Raw genomic sequence first — 19,747 nt, 5'->3', positions numbered from 1 at the left:
GTGCATGGACAAAATTGTAAATTCATGTGTTCATGGGTAGTTCTCATTACACTTTTGTGTAGGTGAATGCAGGGTTAGGAATGTTTAACTATTTATTTCGATTTTTTAGAAAAATGATTACATTGTGCATGTTGTTGCTTGTCAAACATTATAATAGTTTACTGTAGGAATGCATGACATTGCTAAAATATTAGTTGGAGTACTATTGTATGATTGTATATAATATGCATGTTTTGCTTTTGCATTCTACTGATTTGTCACAATCACGTGTGATTGCATTGTGTAAATAACTCCAGAAATAAATGTAGCCCGCTCCGATGGCTTTACAGAATTCAGAAAAATGTATAATACACTTTATTGTAAGTGTCAATGTTTTCTTTAAAAAGTTTGTAAAATAATCAGTAAGTATTTCTGTTTAGAAGGGCAACATTTTCAGTGCATGTTCTTTATGAAGTTCTAATCTAGTTTGTGTGTTGTTCTTTACGTAAATATTAGATATTTGTTTTTCAAAATGTACAATATATTGGTTAAATCTACTACAATGTTGTTATAAATAATAAATGTTACAAAAGCTTGATCAATAATGATAAATTAATATTTAAAATAATACTAATACTACTCACAATACATTGTGTTGTTAGAAAAGAAAGATAATGTGATTCTTTTTTTAAATAAAACATTTGATTTTGTAGTTGAATACAATGCATATCAGTGTAATAAATATGTAATTTATTTTGTATGGCTTTTATATACTGTTATTTGATGTACCATACAGTTTGCTATATTACTTTTTTGTTGTTTGAATGTTATGGTACACTAACACAGTTATGTTAAACATCCACATATTGTTTTTATTACATTTGACTTAATGTTAAATTATTGATAGTATACTATATTAAAAAACAAAAGACATATTTTTATGTTCAGATGTTTAATCTCCAGCGAGTTGACATTTCCTCTACTGCCCAAGTGATTATTTTTGCCACCATGTTTTCCTCTTCACAGAACTGTATTCATTTATTATTTCTTTGTTTTATATACACATAGTAACACTGTTCTTTTGATCACACAATAATGTACAATAGATAAGACATTTAAGTAGGTTGTGTGAGGCTGCATAAGAAATGGTGGCATGTTTTGGGGCAGAAATCTTTATTATATAATAAAGGGTTGGAAAATGCCTCTCTATCCCTAAAACTAAGAGGAGCTTCTCTGCCTCAAAATTACAAGCCTAAAACATGTCTGGTGATGCTTATGGTCTCGTGCAGAAGGGATGAGCCTAAGCAGTTCGGGCTGGACTGCCCCTTTTGGGGTGGGATCAAACCTGATTTGCATGTGGTCTTTCCCCTTATACAATGGCTTGGCAGGAAAGAATGATGGTCTGGATTATTGCCCAGAGCAATTCTAGAGGTTTAGATTAGTTCTAAACCCTCCAACATTCACCTCTTTTGTTTTCCTTTGTCATTGGAATAAATCATCCACAGCAATGCGATTGAGTCAAAAATATTTGTTCAATGGTGAGTTTTTAATTGGAAAATGCATCTCGAAGAATGCTATTGTATTATTTGTCTTTCTATTTTCCTTTCTTAACAGTACTTGTTTCTTCAGAGGGTAACTCTCTTGCTGACCGCCAGTCAATCTCCCAGTCTTTCCATCACACCAATCGCACCAATCTTTTGATATTCTGTGCACATTCTCTTTGAAGTGGTAGTCATTCTGTGGAATACCAGAGATATTTATTTCACTCCTCCATGGCTTGATACCCCTCAGGTCCTGATGGAAAGTCAGCCCTAGAGCTTTTCAGAGAGCTGGTTTAATATCACCACTGTGGTATAGACTCAGTTTCGTGGTCTTTGGTGCTCATTTCAGTAAATCCCTGAATTGGAAGTATATTGACATTTTGATTATCTTTAATGTGCCCTTTATCACATGTCTTTTTATAAATGTCTCGCCTTTTTTGCTAGTATCTTCTTCTCTCTTAATACAAACTTATTTCTGTGTCCTCCATTAATATATATCTCGTGGCGCAATATGGACCTTTGAATCTACACCCAATTCTTTTTGTTTCTTTTTCTTCCTGCCAGATGTTTTCTCTCTAATATTAGGTATACAATTTGTGTTTTGATTATTTGTGTTATCACACCCCCGTTTGTTCTTCTTTTTGTTTTTTATGTTTCTTTATTCTTGAGGTTAAAGTGATATTCAGTGTTGCTTTCACTTTCTACACAGTTTCCTTTTTGACCTTGGAGAACTTAAATTCATTTTTTTATCCCTCTCATCATGCACAAATGGGACTTCGATAATTGGATTTGCTTCATTTTACCCTACGTTATCAGTAAGTTCGCAATGGTGGTTAACCCTTCTTCATTCTCTTGTATTCTACAATGTTCCGAGATCCGAGCTAGGCCTATTTCATCACTTTGAGTTTTTGTGCTTTGAAGCTAGTTACATAAAACATTCATAGATGATAACATTATTCCTTGTTGATGAACTTTTCAGGATAGTTGTTCACATAATTTGACTAATGACATAAGCATAAGATGCAACACCCATAACGTAGAAGGATGGGGAGTGTTTGGACTTGCCAACTGTATCTTCTCATATCTAACACTACCAAAATTGGGGTTCTTAGAAAAAACTATTTCTTCCAGCACACACTCCTTTGTGAAGGATGGCAGTTGCCTTTCGCTCTCATCCATCCATCCTTGTCTGGTGCATTTCTGTAATTCCCATTTAGCAGAGAAGGTTCTACCGGTTTTTACGCTGGCCATTGGGTTGGTGTATATTAGCTTTACCCACTTATTGAACCAAGGTCCAAAGCTGAACTTCATGAGTGTTGCTCATAACCAGTCCCAATGAATGGAATGCCTTCACTGCTTCTAGTGAGGCTGCAGCACAGTTATGGTCCCATGCTTTAGGACTGTCTATTACATGATGCAACCTCCTCAGGTTTCATGTCGTATTTCTTCCGGGCACATATACCGTTTGATCAGGGTGTATCAGTTTCGCTATCAGACCTTTCAGTCTGTTCGCTAATAATGCAGTAAAATTTTGCTGTCTTGATTTAGTAGAGACAAGGGCCTATAGGTGCCACATTACAGTCCAGGTTTATGAGGCTTGGGCCAGGGTATTATCACTGCTTCTCTTAAACTGCCCTGAAGCAAGTCTAAGTCATATGCTTCATTGAACATTTCTAACATAGCTGGTGCAAGGCTTTCTGTAAATTCCTTATAACATTTTCACACAATCCGTCCATGCCCATTTTTTTTTTCAGAGGGCAGAATCCTAATTGTGGCCACAATTTCATCCATCATTATAGGCACCTCTAGTATCACATCTTCATTTGTGTCTAGGTGCGGTAATTGAATAAGATCTATTGCCTCCTGAAGGTCTGTTTACCGTGTTGTGCTTGCATCCCCCTGTAGCGCTCTATAATATTCATAGAACACACCATTTACCTCTGCTTGTGTATTGCAGGGGAGGCCATCCCTGTCCTGAACAGAGCACATTATAGTTGCCTTGTTGTCCTATTGTATCTCTTATATAGCAATGCCAGAAGACTGTCCAGCTTGTCCCCGTCTGCATGTAACTTTTCTAGGTATTTGGTGTAGTTGAATTTACCCAACCTACCCCATTGTGATAAACAATTTTGTCTCAGCTCTATTTCTTTCTGTAGGCCAGCCTCTCTAGTGCTACTTCTTTTTTCCATGTCTGCCAGCTCTCAGCCAGTTCCATTTTGTCTAACGCTGTGGTGATTACCACTTGTATGCCTAGTGATTTGGCTATTGCCTCACCACTGGCCACCTCTTAAAATGATTCCCATAACGTGCTTGCTGATAGTACACTGCCTTTATTTAGTGTGAAGTATTCTTTGATGTGTTTGCATATGTGGTCTTTAAATACTGTGTCTTGCAGAGCCTCTTAGTATCCAGCTTGGTATTGCCAGTCCAGGGGGAGCCACCTGCCATTTTAGAGTTAATGGGGCACAATCCGACAAGACCCTTGCTTTGTATTCCGCCTGTTTGAATTCACAAAGGTGCTCTGCAACATGAAAAAATAATCCAGCCTTGTGTAAACCCTGTGCAGGGTAGCGTAGTGAGAGTAATCCCCTGTGTTAGAGGGAAGAGCCCTCCAAATGTCTGCCAACTCAAAAGATTGGAGAGGGGTTTTTAATACTTTTGCCGGCACTGCTGGTCGTCCAGACTTGTCATGAGATCTGTCTACCGTAGGGTCCAATGTACAATTGAAATCTCCCTCCATAACAGGATACCGCTTCTGTGAGGACGTATTCTTGTATGTAATGACCTAAAGAAGGATGTAGCATCATGGTTGGGGGCATACGCATTAACAATACATATCTCTCTATTTTCTGGGATGCCGTAGATTAGTGCCATTCTGCCCTCATCATCTGTTTTGGCCTAGAGAATTTTCAGGGGGACTGTCGGAGCTACCCATATGAGAACTGCTCGGGCATAAACTGAGTAAGTGGATCCTACTACATTTCCACCCGATTTCTGCGTAAGTGTGTCTTGCCTTGTCTTGGTGAGATTGGTCTCTCTTGCAGCGCTATGCCTATCTTGTTTCTACGTAGGTATGTTAATGTTCTGTGCATTTTTACATAGTTGTTAAGACCTCGGATGTTCCAGGTGACCATTCTGACACTGTCAGCCATAATGTGCATGTAAAAAGGGAGGATTATGATTTACCGCTGCCCCAACTGTGTCTCTCAGGGTGGGATCTGAACTCATTTATGCAGATGAGTGTCTACTATTACCGGGACATTCTATATTTTGAAGAGGCCATACCTCAACATTAGTTAACTCACACCATCCCTCTTCTCCCCCAACTGAACCCTTCCCCAACACCAAACGCCCAGCTATGCTATGCTTTCTCAGGCGTGCCCATTTTTTGCTCCTATCACAAATAGCCTAAAAACCAGGTGTTTCGTGCATAACGGGTGGGTACCCTGAAAAAGAAACAAGGGAAAAAAAGGGCCACTGAAGCAAGTGTCCTCCCTTCTCCTGAAGATAAAGACCTACAACCTTCATTCCTGCTTGGCATATCCCCATTTTGAAAAAAGCAACTTCTAGTCAGTATCGCATATGTAAGTAAACTGAACACAAAACTACTAGTCAAAGTGTATGTCATTGTTGTTGGGTCCACTGTGTCAAATTTCAACTCACCACCACCAGAAGAACACGCTGAGATGGTCTATCACTGGTGCTGCCAGCCGCGCACTGCCCATCCAGTCTTGTGCTTCGTCTGGGCTTTCCAAGAAAAGTGACTGGCCGTTGTACAGAATCTTTAGTGAAGCTGGGTAGATTAGCGTATATGTCAGGCCTGCTTTCTGCAATCTCTCTTTCATGGGGTCAAATTGGGCTCTACTTTTCTGTACTTGAAAGTTATGGTCTGGATAGACTGCCAGATTAGCCAATGCTCTCTGTATTGTTCCTCCAGTTCTGGGAAAAACCAGTATCTTTTCCCCTTCTTCGTAGTTCATTATTTTGGCTATTATTGGGCTCAGAGGCGCTCCAGGCGGAGGATTTTTGGTCAGGGATCGGGAGCTCATTCTACAGTGAAGCCTTGTGCAAGGTTACCTGGGCCTAGCTCTTGCAGGAGCAAGTTTTCTATGTAGGTTGTGGAGTCTGTTACTTCCATCCCTTCCAGCAGGCCCAGGATCCAGATGTTATTTCTGCAGGAACAACCTTAAGCGTCATCTGCCCTGTCCTCCAGCAACTTTACCCTCTGCTGCAATATTCAGACATCTGCATTTGCTTGTGTCGCATTCTTGGTATTATCTTTCACTTGTTCTTCAATCTTCGCATTTTCTTCTGCTAATGTGTGCACATCTTGCCTTAATAGCCCCACATCTATCCGCAAAGCATCTATTTTGGATTGCAGCACTGTCTTTAATGCCACTATAGTGGCTAGTATGTGGTCAATGTAACCTCTGCGGCAGGTTCTCCTTTGGGGTTGTCCTGACCGTTGGTGTACGTCTCCATGGTGGTCTGCTTGCTTTTCTCTTTGTTATATTTGGTATCCATCTGGAGTGCTGTATATCTGCTTTTGGCAGCAACCAACTGAGCTCTGAATTGTTGACTGTTGTATACTTTCAATATTGCTATCCCGTTCAGTTGGGATTGCTATGGCTTGTATCCCCTTCAGTCTAAGCATGTTATTCTCACTCAGCTTTCTTAACATGTGATGAAAGGTTCTACATGTCAGTCCCCAATACAATATACTCCATTTACATGTCCCAGACCTCCTTGTCTTTTCGGCACTTGAAGTAGCCTCTCTGTACTTGTCTTGGAGCCTTACATGCCTTCTAATCCAAGCTACCACTGATGTGGACCAGTGGTTGCTGTTCATCAGGTTTACTTGCTTTTTTAGTGTATAGTGCATTCCATTAGAGAGGCTGCTCACGCTTTTGATTTCCTTCCCCTTACTGGGTGCTGAGGGTGCTTGTTTGTTGTTTCCGCTGTTGTCGCCTCCACATTGTGACTGCAGCCAAGGTTGCCAAACCCAACTTCTTGTTTACTGCTATCTTCGAAAGTGATATTGCAACATTATATGGGGATTTATTAACTGAATCCCAGCCATCGGTTACTGTTTTCACAATTACCGTTCCTGTGCTAGGAGGATCCTTTTACCGTTTGCTTGCACTCGAGTGAGATGCCTATCAGCCTGGGTCCAGCTTACTCTCCAAATCGGGGAGGCTTTTGCTAATTCGCCTCACTGAGAGTGTTGTAGTCGGCAGCCATTCTCCCATCTGAGATGCGTTTATTCTGCTCCAGCTGTTTCTCCGTGCTGCGTAGCAGATCCATTATTTTATAACTGCTTTGTCTCCTCATTCCGGTGGGGGTCACTGTGGTGCTCCTGATGCTGTTGTCGTTGCATTCAGGGCTAGAAGAGTCCAATATCGAGCTATGCCCTGGTAGCCCGGAATCAGCCTCCCACCCCTGCTCAAAGGTCTATTGATCGTGGGGTTCCCATTCAGCTCCTCACCTGTCCGCTCTTACAGAGCTCTTGCCACAATATTGTTTTTCCTTTCCCAATTCTGGGTTGAGCGCAGTGAAGCTACATGTCACTTCTCCCCACCAGCAGCAGCAGTTCGGGCAGCAAGTTATGCTCTGCAGTCTCCTCTAACATTGCAGTCGTCCTGCATTCAAAGAATTCTTTTTAAGTTGCCTTTCTTGCCAGATCAATACAGGATCATGCAGGAACAGTTGAAGGCACATCTTCACTGCATGGATGCTGGCCATGCCCCCCCACCCCTATAAACTATAAAACGGATTTGCCTTTGGATGAAAAAGTTGCACAACTGACCTAATCAGTGTCTAGGGCCCAACATCGACCTAAGGTGCAGTTATTGGTTGACAGTACCTTGTTTCAGGTCTTTTGGCAGGTCAGCATTATCAAACTCGGCTTCAATAAGTGCAGCGATGGGTTGAGTGAGGTTATAACTGCCAAGTAGAGGTGATGAGTGATGATGCTCCACCAGTTCGAGAAGGCGGGCAGTGATTGTCAAAAGTGTTATACTGTTGCTCTGATGTGCTGTTCAGTGAAGCAGCAGTTTGAGGGTGAATCTGGTCAACTGTTGGTGTAACTCCTGGTTTGAGTCAGTAAGTGACCTTCTAGCAGTTTAAGTTGGGTCCCGGTGACAAGTGGTTGATTTGAGCCTAGAAGGTGATCGGCTCAGCAAGGGCACAATGCAGCATCAATCCGGCTCAATGGGTAGGCAATGCAGTTCAAAGGTTCGGAGGAGTGATGAAAATCCGCACCAGTAAAATCCTTCTGCATCAAACATAGCCCAACGTCAGTTCAACCGGTGTCACAGTGGCAGAATGGGGGGCCTTAGCTGATCTGGTCCTAGAGATGCTGTGAGACCCACTTCAGTGGCTTAAGGACAGTGTGTGTTCTTTCAGGGTCTGCTCTCCCAGCCTTGGAAAACTCTGATACAGATTGACAGGTCCTGCTCCACAGCAAGAGTCACCATCAATGTGCCCTGGGAGTGGTTATAGGGGTATAGCCTCCTCTTCTTTTGACTGCTCCTTATTCACCTCCAAACCTCCCAAAAGAGGTCCAATTAATGCATCTCAGGTGTTTGTTCCAGAGCCAATCAAAATAAGGAGTGGGAGACGCGTTTTTTTTTAAAGGAAACAGCTCATAGGTGTTTGTGATAAAGCTAGCCTGCTTAAGTGTTCAATCCCTGTTTTTAGAACAAGTGGACTTTGCCTTCTGACATCACACCCAAAGGGCCTTTTGCTAGAGGAAGTGGAGGGGACAAGAAGGAAAGAAAGAAACAGAGAGAAACAAGATGGTAGAACTTTCCTCCAACTTTCAAGACCTCCTTCTTTCTACACTAACCCCACCCTCTTCCCTTCTCAATAGTATCAAATGCCTTTAGATACGCAGTCCAATCCCTTTGTGAATGGGTGTGCCCTTTCATTCTTGTTCCCAGGCCAGCTTCCTGTGGAATGGGTGTCTCTATGGGGTGGGTGTTACCTGTCCTCACAAAAGAGAAATAAGCGGTACTCCCCAGGCTACCTTCCTAATGGAGTTGACAAGGTACAGCCTGTCTGGGCAGCCTATACATAATCCTTCCATAGCTGCACTAGGCTCTCAGGATGACACATGTATGATGCCACATTGCTGTAGCTTGTAGTAATTATATGAGATGCAATCCACCATACCATTACTCAGGTATGGCTTATATTTAAAGAATTTCCTGCCACTAGGAGGATATACTCATAAATATAGGGTGCTGGTGCAGGGGTGCATGTCTTCAATGCAGCCTCTGCATTGCAGAGACTTGGCTGTCACTGCAGATGTCAAATTGGCACCTGTGACCTCTGAAAATGCCCTGTTACACTGGTAGAGCAGGTGCTGCAGATCAGGATACTGATGCAGCAGGGCACAGATAGACACCATGTGTTTGACTTCCATAGCTGGAATTCAATTCAATTATTAACAGTAAAAAAAAGCCAGGGCTTCTTCACCCTTGTTAAATGGCAATCCGTCACTGAGGGAAAGAGAGTGAGAGAGAAGAAAAATAATGCATTTCCACAGATAAAGAGAGAGAAACACACTGGACCAACAGGGAGTGACAGCGAGAGCATACCAAATGGCACTAACAGAAAGAACAGACATACAGGCTGATTCATGGAATTAATTCCGGCGCAGAGGTGCCAAAACGTGCGAATCGCAGTGCAAGTGCGAAAATCGCAGGGAAACCAGCGCACATCGATTCATGGAAGTCCGTGCGCGAGAAAAATATTGGATGTGCGCTGAAAAAGTGCACGGCGCACAGGTCATCCAACGGCGTGCGCCACGGCCACAGCGAAATCGCACATAGCGCGGCGCACATAACAAAAGTAGGCGGGACACGGGGCGTAACACTCGGAATGGGGAACAACGCATGAAAATATGGGCGTTACGGGGGAAGTACAGGAGGCAAGTGCGCGGAAGGTCCACACGCTCACCTACAACTCGTATTCATGGAATCGAATAGGGCAAACTAGCGCACGGGCAAAGATGCGCCATGGCCAAACAAGAAAGCAGGCGGTAGCGTTCCTGCGCCTGAAATAAATGTGCGCCAAAATGTGCGCTAACAAAAAGCACCTGTATACAGCTATGATGAATGATTCATACTGTGGACCTCTAGGACAAATGAGGGGCAAAGGGGTACCGACAAACACGGACACCCGCTGTGTGAAAAATAGCATGTGCGTGTATTTCGGGGTGCGCGGGAAGTTCCACACGCGATTGTCCTTGGTACGTGTATTTCGGGGTGCGCGTGAAGTTTCACACGCAATTTCAGCAGGGTATGTGTATTTCGGGGTGCACGTGAAGTTCCACACGCGATTTCAGCAGGGTACGTGTACTCTGGGTGCGCGGGAAGTTCCACACGCGAATCCAGCAGCCTACGTGTATTTTGGGGGTGCCGGGGAGTACTACACGTGAATTGGCTGTGTGGGTCCTCCCAGGTGTTCCCTCTACACCCTCCACGGCCCCTGCAGGCGGCCCACACCACAGGGGACTACCCTGCACCCCTGCACATGTCCCACAGGCAGCCCATCCACCATGGCCATGCCCCCCAGGCAACCCACATGTCACCTTGCACTACTGCCCACCAACGCATGTCTCCCAGCACCCCCACCCCCCAGCATCCAGGGGCACCCTCCACCAGGCCCCCACTCATGTCCCCCACCCCCCAACCCCAGCAGTCAGGGGCACCCTCCACCAGGCCCCCACTCATGTCTCCCTACACCCCACCCTCCAGCACTGTGGGGCACCCTCCACCAGGCCCCCACTCATGTCTCCCACCCTCCCACCCCCCAGCAGTCAGGGGCACCATCCACCAGGCTCCCACTCATGTCTCCCTGCACCCCCACCCCCCAGCAGTCAGAGGCACCCTCCACCAGGCCCCAACTCATGTCTCCCAGCACCCCCACCCCCCAGCATCTAGGGGCACCCTCCACCAGGCCCCCACTCATGTCCAACTCATGTCTCCCTGCACCCCCACCCCCCAGCAGTCAGGGACACCCTCCACCAGGCCCCCACTCATGTCTCCCAGCACCCCCACCCCCCAGCATCCAGGGGCACCCTCCACCAGGCCCCCACTCATGTCCAACTCATGTCCCCCTGCACCCCCACCCCCCAGCACTGTGGGGCACCCTCCACCAGGCCCCCACTCATGTCCAATTCATGTCTCCCTGCACCCCACCCCCCAGCAGTCAGGGACACCCTCCACCAGGCCCCCACTCATGTATCCCACCCCCCCAGCAGTCAGGGGCACCCTCCACCAGGCCCCCACTCATGTCTCCCTGCACCCCCACCCCCCAGCATCCAGGGGCACCCTCCACCAGGCCCCCACACATGTCTCCCAGCACCCCCACCCCCCAGCATCCAGGGGCACCCTCCACCAGGCCCCCACTCATGTCCAACTCATGTCTCCCTGCACCCCCACCCCCCAGCACTGTGGGGCACCCACCACCAGGCCCCCACTCATGTCTCCCTGCACCCCCACCCCCCAGCATCCAGGGGCACCCTCTACCAGGCCCCCACTCATGTCTCCCAACCCCCACCCCGCAGCAGTCAGGGGCACCCTCCACCAGGCCCCCACTCATGTCTCCCTGCACCCCCACCCCCCAGCATTCAGGGGCACCCTCCACCAGGCCCCCACTCATGTCTCCCACCCCCCCACCCCCCCAGCAGTCAGGGGCACCCTCCACCAGGCCCCCACTCATATCTACCTGCACCCCCACCCACCAGCATCCAGGGGCACCCTCCACCAGGCCCCTACTCATGTCTCCCACCCCCCACCCCCCAACAGTCAGGGGCACCCTCCACCAGGCCCCCACTCATGTCTCCCTGCACCCCCACCCCCAGCATCCAGGGGCACCCTCCACCAGGCCCCCACTCATGTCTCCCTGCACCCCCACCCCCCAGCATCCAGGGGCACCCTCCACCAGGCCCCCACTCATGTCTCCCACCCCCCACCCCCCAGCAGTCAGGGGCACCCTCCACCAGGCCCCCACTCATGTGTCCCTGCACCCCCACCCCCCAGCATCCAGGGGCACCATCCACCAGGCCCCCACTCATGTCTCCCAGCACCCCCACCCCCCAGCATCCAGGGGCACCCTCCACCAGGCCCCCACTCATGTACAACTCATGTCTCCCTGCACCCCCACCCCCCAGCACTGTGGGGCACCCTCCACCAGGCCCCCACTCATGTCTCCCTGCACCCCCACCCCCCAGCATCCAGGGGCACCCTCCACCAGGACCCCACCCATGTCTCCCGGCACCCCCACCCCCCAGCATCCAGGGGCACCCTCCACCAGGCCCCCACTCATGTCCAACTCATGTCTCCTTGCACCCCCACCCCCCAGCAGTCAGGGGCACCCTCCACCAGGCCCCCACTCATGTCTCCCAGCAACCCCACCCCCCAGCATCCAGGGGCACCCTCCACCAGGCCCCCACTCATGTCCAACTCATGTCCCCCTGCACCCCCACCCCCCAGCACTGTGGGGCACCCTCCACCAGGCCCCCACTCATGTCTCCCCTCCACCCCCCTGCAGTCAGGGTACCCTCCAACAGGCCCCCACTCATGTCTCCCAGCACCCCCACCCCCCAGCATCCAGGGGCACCCTCCACCAGGCCCCCACTCATGTCCAACTCATGTCCCCCTGCAACCCCACCCCCCAGCACTGTGGGGCACCCTCCACCAGGCCCCCACTCATGTCTCCCCCCCACCCCCCTGCAGTCAGGGGCACCCTCCAACATGCCCCCACTCATGTCTCCCTGCACCCCCACCCCCCAGCATCCAGGGGCACCCTCCACCAGGCCCCCACTCATGTCTCCCAGCACCCCCACCCCCCAGCATCCAGGGGGACCCTCCACCAGGCCCCCACTCATGTCTCCCTGCACCCCCACCCCCCAGCATCCAGGGGCACCCTCCACCAGGCCCCCACTCATGTCCAACTCATGTCCCCCTGCACCCCCAACCCCCAACACTGTGGGGCACCCTCCACCAGGCCCCCACTCATATCTCCCTGCACCCCCACCCCCCAGCATCCAGGGGCACCCTCCACCAGGCCCCCACTCATGTCTCCAACCCCCCCACCCCCAGCAGTCAGGGGCACCCTCCACCAGGCCCACACTCATGTCTCCCTGCACCCCCAACCCCAGCACCCAGGGCCACCCTCCACCAGGCCCCACTCATGTCCAACTCATGTCTCCCTGCACCCCCACCCCCCAGCACTGTGGGGCACCCTCCACCAGGCCCCCACTCATGTCTCCCTGCACCCCCACCCCCAGCATCCAGGGGCACCCTCCACCAGGCCCCCACTCAAGTCTCCCTGCACCCCACCCCCCAGCATACAGGGGCACCCTCTACCAGGCCCCCACTCATGTCTCCCTGCACCCCCACACCCCAGCATCCAGGGGCACCCTCCACCAGGCCCCAACTCAAGTCTTCCTGCACCCCCACCCCCCAGCAGTGCGATTGGCCTGGGTACGTGTATTTCAGGGGTGCGCGTGTAGTCTTACACGCAATTTCATCAGGGTATGTGTATTATGGGTCCACATGAACTTCCACACGCGATATCAGCAGGGTACGTGTATTACGGTCCGCGTGAACTTCCACACGCGATATCAGCAGGGTACATGTATTACGGGTCCGTGTGAACTTTCACACGCGTTATCAGCAGGGTACGTGTATTACGGGGTTCGCGTGAACTTCCACACGTGACTCGGCCTGGGAGAGTGGGGTACGTGTATTCCTGGGGTGGGCGGGAATATTTACACGCGACTGGGCCTGGGAGAGCGTGTTACGTGTATTCCTGGGCTGGGCGGGAAGATTTACACGGTCGCCTGCAACGCGCCAAATAAAAGGTCCAATCCGGAAACATGTACGCCAGCATGAAGCAGGTGCACGTCCCGCACATCATAAAAGTGTGCGCAAACAACAAACAAGCTCAGACGCCAGGATGAATATACCGTTCCTAGCAGCAGTGGCCGTGGGATACCGCAGGAGGAGGAGGAGGATAGTCAGGGCCAGAATCTTTACACCCAGAACCAGCCTTTTTGGTATGCCTGATGACCAGGTGTATGGGAGGTAGAGGTTTCCACCTCAAATAATACTCAAACTGGTCAGTGAGTGGGAGGATGACCTCACATCACCCACCCTCTGCTCCCAAGCACTCAGCCCCCTGGAGAAGGTCCTCAATGTACTGCACTTCTTGGCTACCGGATCATTTCAACGGACAAGTGCCATAGTGGGGGGGTGTCACAGGCCACGCAGTCACGGTGCCTACACCAGGTGTTGGCCATCATCACTGCACGCCCATCAGTCCGCAGGCACATATACCTGCCCAGAACACCTGCAGAAAGGCAGCCTGTCTGCCAGGATTTCTACAGGGTGGCACAATTCCCCAAAATGCTAGGTGCCAGTGATTGCACCCACTTGGCTCAACGTCCCCCCAGGGCATCTGAGCACATCTATAGAAACCGCAAGCACTGGCATTCCATCAACGTGCAGGTAGTATGTGATGCCAAGGGAATATTCACCTCAGTATATGCCAACTATCCAGGGTCCACCCACGACAGCTTCATTTACGGGAGGTCAACCCTAAACCGGGACATGGAAGCTGGGCGGCATGGCGATGCATGGCTGATTGGTGAGTAGAAATGCCACAGCACACGCATGCATGACAGATACAGAGTAATGTCACTACCCCACTTATGATCCCCATCACCACCTCCTCAGGGGACAGTGCCTACCCTCTGAGCACCCACATGATGACGCCAATTCGGAACCCCATCAAGCCTCCCGAGGTAACACACAACACAGCCCAAATTGCAACCCAGAGCATAGTGGAGCGCACATTCGGAGTGCTCAAGTCACGCTTTCGCTCCCTTGACCGTTCTGGCGGGCAGCTGTTATACGCTCCCCTAGTAGTGTGCTGGATCATAGTGGCAGCATGTGTCCTGCACAATGTTGCAACACGCCGGGGCCTGGCTGTGGACATGGTGGTGCCCCCACATCCCCAACTACATGCACGCCCGCTGCGCATGGGAAGGGAAAGGTCACGGGGTGAGGCAGCCCGTACGCACCTGGTGGCTAATTACTTCACATAGAAATCACACCCCTGTGGAGTGCACACAGCCCTGGCACATACCATCTGACAATCAATGATGAGTCAATCTGACAAATCTGATGAATTAAGGGACAGTCATCTGTCAGAACCATAGCAGCCTTAGATTGTTCACCTGGAAGTGTCACAATGTGTGCATCCCTACCTACACAAACACCACCAATGCAGTGTCATCAAAAGACACACTTCTATGCAGCAAAAATGAATACCCACTTGCAAAATACAACATGAGAACAGTGCCATGTCACCCAACCCCTCCCCGGCACCGCCACACAACACACCATGGCATGTCATGCTATGTGAGAGCAAACAAATTAATCCCCACAACATGACGGCGGGAAGTGTGGGATGTTTTTACCCATGCATCCAAGCCCTACAATAAAACTGTGCAGTACTGGCATGGAAAACATCATGATGGCCAGAACTCCCCAGAGAGTGCACAGGGAAAACATGAAGAATAGGCTGCCACCCATTTTGCCTATGTTGTGAGCACAGGAGGGCACTGCCTAAAACCACCATTGAGCTACACACACAGTAGCCTGAAACCATTGGGAATGGCAATGCTGATTGCCAAAAAAGCAACTCAGAACTGTGGGTAATTCATTTTCATAATCCCAAAAATGGTTGCATTACCAGTACTCACCACTATCAGAAAGCCGGCGTTTTAAAACCACCAGACTTTTGTGTAAAACTGAACAAATGAAACAAAATCAGACCAAGGAAAGACTTGCTAAGAGTTGGATACAATGTAAAACTATATTCTGATATGACTTGAAGGAAGTAATTATTTAATGTATAGGTACAAATTGTCAGTTTGATTTGAATGTAGAAAACTGGGAACAAAAAGTGACATTTAGCAGAAACCTGGCTTAGTGAAACTGGATTCTGCCTGACAACTACCCCCGACAGGAGAAACCTGTTCAGCCACTCTTCCCAGGCCTAGCTGCATCCTGCCTCCCCTTACCAAAAGGAGTTGTCACCTCTCTGATTAGATTAGGGGTGGAGCACCAGGGAACTGGAAGGAACAGAACAATGCAACTCCCTTGACTCAGGCAAATGTTATATTGGGGGCATCATAAAGTGGCTTCCTCTTAGGGGAAACTGGGAGGGGCAGTGCCTCTGCTAGCAGCTGAGCTTGGGGGAAGTGGATAAACCAGTTATTCCACCCTGTGATGTGGGAAGCCACACCCCTTTTTGACCAGGGCATAATTTTAAAAAGATAGATAACTCATAGTGCGGACTTGTCAGAATTATATAAGTAATATCATTATTTTTGTTATTTTTCTGTGAACATTTTGAGAGGCATTAGGACCCTGTGGTGTATTCTGGGGGGTTGCTAGCGGAAAATAGGGTCTCACTCCAAATGTCTGCATGTTAAAAATCTGACACTTCATCAATTAATGTCCATACTCCTTGCGCACATGTGTGTAATTTTGGGTAAATGTCCGATATTGCAAAACCAGTTAAAAAGCGCAAAATGTTGTCATTTTTGAATGCAAGCCAACAGGAAGATCAGAGGCGGACAAGCATGGACCATAAGGAATATATAATGTGTACATGTAATTTCAACAAATTGTATATCTGGGAAAGATGTATTTGAATCAAATATAGATTTGTGGGCAAACTGACCAGGGGAGTATCCTCTGACCCATAAACAGACCTCATCATGATGACAATCCATTTCCTTCCCCCAATCATGGGAGAGGGGAGAATTGGGCCAATGACAAGTAGAGAGGGGCAGGCTTAGCTAGGCCCAGGCACACACCCATTTTCAAAACACATGAAAAGAGACTGCTGGGACAGGTAGGGACATTCAATTCCATTTGCTGCGGAGCATGCTGACCGACGACTTCACATCCAGAGATCCAACACTTAGACTTCCAAGCTAAACAGAGACTACAGAACTTTGAACCAAGAAGGCCCACTGCAAGCAAAAGTATTTGTCAGCAGGCCTCAAAATCATTTGCAAACTATTCCACAGCCGGGCGAGCTGTCTGAATTCTTTTGCCAAGAACTCTTGCCAGTACCCAGAAAGCAGTGTTACATCCAGAATCCACTTGATCCGGACCGGAAAGCCGAGCAGTATCCAGAACCAGAGGCCGCTGAATCAGAGAGGCTAGACCAGCAGAGCAGAGCTGACCCAGATCGCTGTGAGCAGAACCGGTGCCTGATTGACCCGCCGAGCAGACAGAACCGCTGCCGGACTTGTTGAGCAGATCCGTGACGAGGCCTAGTTCAAATTTATATTGTGAGTACCTAGCAGAACTGTGCAGAACCAATCTCTTAGTTAAAATAATCTAATCCAAACTATTTTAACCTAAGTAGAACAGCCTCCTAGAAATCGTGTCATCTGTCATTTGTAAAGCTGCACAACTGTCACCTGTCAATTCTGAAGCTGCAAGCTGTCACCTGTCATTTTGAATTTACTTTAAATCCGAAAAACTACCTTTATTTAATCGTCTGTATCTCTGGAACCGTTTGTGCTATGAACGAGATTTAACTTTCCTCTGAAAGCTTAGAATCTAAGCTTTCCAACAAGCCTTTTACTTTTTCCGCAAACACGGTTTACGCACTCGCGAAATTTACCGCGATTTGCGATTTTGGCTCAATTTCTCCACTTGTCAAAATAGCAGCTCCATTCTTTCCTTTTTTTAAATCCGTTTTCAACTTGGTAATAACTCATAGAGCATTGCTAAAGTGAGCCTGAACTAATACCAACACACATCTCCCACTCACCCTGAATCCCTAGAGGGAATTAAAATCAGTTGGCACATTTTCCCATCCATTGCCATCACATTTAAAAAGCATTTTGGGCCTGTGTTTCAAACTCCTACCTGTTTCCTCTAAGCTTGCTGGGGGGGAACTGAATTTCGTATTGTATTTTATTGCATTCCTGAGAACTGTGTGCTCCTCTTTCCATCTCCTTCCATTTCTTACATTGCATAGGGGAGGGGGGTGAATTACCAGATAAACAGTGATTATCTTATCTTTTGCTAAAATCATATCAAGTATTTCTGTACTGCATTTTGTTCCTCATTGCTTTTCCCTTGAAACCATAAAAGTATTTTTGTTACTTTATCCATCCTATACTAACTCCTCATTGATTGTAAAGAAGTGTGCTAGTGCCAGATTACCCATTGTTGATCAACATCATATGTCTAAGTGTACTATCAGATATTAATTTATTATAAAGTGTGATATATATATATATCTATATATATATTGTTTAAATTCTCAAATAAACCTTTTAATTTGCAAAACAAACCTACTTCTTGGCTCAGTGGGGTCAGGGGGATTCTAAGAGGGGGGTGTTATACAAGGGTGGTCATCCAGAGTACTGAACTAGACATAAAAATACATTAATAAGGGTTTTCCTCAGCATCCCAGACTAGGCATTGACTTGGCTGTAGTGTTGATTGAATATCGCTTACAAAAGTGGGGGCTCGGAGCCGGGATATTCTGGGTTAGATTTATCACTTGTGCAGATTAATACAGTGTGCTAACTGACAGGAGACATACATCCGGTCGGATCACCACGCTGTGTTACTCTGTAAAGCACTCCTCAAAGGAACGCTCTAAGGAAACGGTCTGTTTTGCAAAAATAAAATACAAACTTCTGTAAATCAGGAAGGAACTCAAATTCCAGAATGACGACACTGGTAGACATCAAAATAGCCAGAGAGCACTTCTTACATAAGCTATTTGTGAGAGGTGAGTGGACTCATCAGGACCAAACGGTCTGGTTGCAGGCAATCACGCAACAGGTCACTGAAACAGGGTCAGATATATGGGGAGATCAGGGTCCCCTACATGTGGCCCTGAGTGAACTATATATGGCTCCTAAAGCCAAAGATGAACATAATAAGATTGCCAGGATAGCGTCATATTTGTATCTATATATGGGAGCCATGCAGGACAAATGTGCTGAAGGCCAAGATCTGGCAAATAGGCAACAGATGGCGTTAGAGAAGGCCCAATCTGATCTGGACTCTTCTGAGCAGAGGCTGCTCAGGAGCCAGGAGTCAGAAAAGGACAGCAGACAGTACATCACTAAAATAAAGGAGGATATGGATGTGCTGCAACAGGAAAAGGCGGACCAGGATACCAGATTTCTGGCCTTGCAGAAGGAGTACCAAGAAGGTTTGGACTCCCTACTGCAGAGCCAGAAAAATCTGGAGCAACAATTAGATTTCAATAGGGCACGTGCTGAGCAGGTAGCCACCCTGCAAAGCCACCTATATAGGGAAAAAGAGGAAAGCAATAAATTGATTCTGAAGGACCTGGATACCCAGACAGAGTTTGATCAAGAGTGCCAGAAAGCTGGTGCCTTCCAAAGGCAAAGGGACGACATGGCGGCACAGATGCAGGCTCTTAGTCAGGAAAGGGATACCTTAGGCCAGGAAGTCTGCCACTTAAAAAGGAAAATGGAAGAAAATCACCTGGCCTTCCAGGGACTGGTTGACCTCCAAAAAGAACACCAGAACTTGTTAGAGCACACCAGGAGGGTGGAGGAGGCTCTGGCAAGAAAGGAGCAGGCCAGTAGGGATGGGACTCAGGAGGTAACCCTCCTGCAGCAGAGACTGGCCCAGTACTCCAGGACCAATCAGGAGGCACAGAGAGAAAATGAGGCTCTCTGTCAGCACAATGATAGGCTCCAGCAACAGGTAGCGATGCAGGAGAGACTGATAGAGTCTAGTAAGGCCTTAACTGAGGAACTGACGCAGGCTCTTGCATTGCAACAGGGAACAGGGGCGGATAGAGATGAGGTTCGCTGGGAAAGAGAAACTCCTGAGCATAACCTCAGGAGCCCTAGTGCCAGAGGCCTTCACCTCTACCAGTCCCTGGACTCTGCCACCCCCAGGTTCCCTGGCGCACATGAGCACGGGGCCACAGGGATGGCAGATCACTATCCAGCTAAAAGTATGGGGCTCATAGGCCAGTACCTCCCAGGAATGGATGGGCGGGCATCCGGGTATGGGCACCCAAGCACAGTGCAATTTAGCGGGGAAACCCAGGAGAGTAGGCCCATTAAGGGCATCCTGAAAACCTCTGCCCAGTTAGGTCAGTGGGGGGGTACCCATCAAATCCTG

Source organism: Ambystoma mexicanum, chromosome 3p (assembly GCF_040938575.1).
Source record: "Ambystoma mexicanum isolate Mex_15411 chromosome 3p, UKY_AmexF1_1, whole genome shotgun sequence".
NCBI classification, from domain to species: domain Eukaryota; kingdom Metazoa; phylum Chordata; class Amphibia; order Caudata; family Ambystomatidae; genus Ambystoma; species Ambystoma mexicanum.
This window is presented reverse-complemented; position numbering follows the sequence as displayed.